The sequence below is a fragment of the Myotis davidii genome, unplaced genomic scaffold (genome assembly GCF_000327345.1).
Source record: "Myotis davidii unplaced genomic scaffold, ASM32734v1 scaffold134, whole genome shotgun sequence".
NCBI classification, from domain to species: Eukaryota; Metazoa; Chordata; class Mammalia; order Chiroptera; family Vespertilionidae; genus Myotis; species Myotis davidii.
Genome location: NW_006288853.1, coordinates 2,256,744 through 2,257,549, shown reverse-complemented (window position 1 = coordinate 2,257,549; position 806 = coordinate 2,256,744).

Below are 806 nucleotides of genomic sequence, written 5' to 3'. Positions count from 1 at the left end.
GTCCTGCTTCCTCGGGCCTAGGAAGAGCCGTGCTCGCTAATCCAGAGATGAGGCATTTTTCCAACTTTCTCCAGCTCCCTACCCAGCTCGCTCTCCCTCTGAAAACTTCTTGGTTTTGCGAACTTGTTAACTTTGTTGCCTCTGAAGAGACGGCCAATGGAAAAAAGAGTACCATATAGGTTGCTTCCTGACGTACACGGACCGTGAACTGTAGGGGGCTCTCGCCAGCGGTGCCGCCCCCGCCACCCCGTGGATGGGAAGGCTTCCCGGGAAGCCCAACGGGGCCGCCCCGCTGGCTGCTCAGCGGCTAGAGCGCAGCCCTGCGGACCCAAGGGTCCCAGGTTCGGTCCCGGTGCCCCTGGTGGGGGTTTGCAGGAGTCAGCCATTCAATGGCTCTCATCATTGATGTTTCTGTCTTTCCCTCTTCCTTCCTCCCTGGAATCACTAAAAAGATATATGCTTATTGATGGTGCTGCAGACAATGTTGTCGTATTTCAAAACTTCGCCTTTAGCCACCGCAATGCACTCTACGTTACCAAAGCAGGAAGAGTCTGCATGCGCCGCAGGAATCCATCATAACAAAACAAAATCAAGTTTTTGGAGCAGGGCCATAAAGCAAGTCTCAAGTTTAAGAGGCTTGAAATTAGAGTATGGCCACTAGCCACGATAGAATTAAACTAGAAATAACGAAAAGACATAGCCAGAAAATCCGCGCGTACTTGGAAACTCAGCAACGTAATTCTAAACCCCTGTGTCAAGAAGACATAAGTTTAAAAATAGTTTCAACTAAATGAAAGTAGAAAATA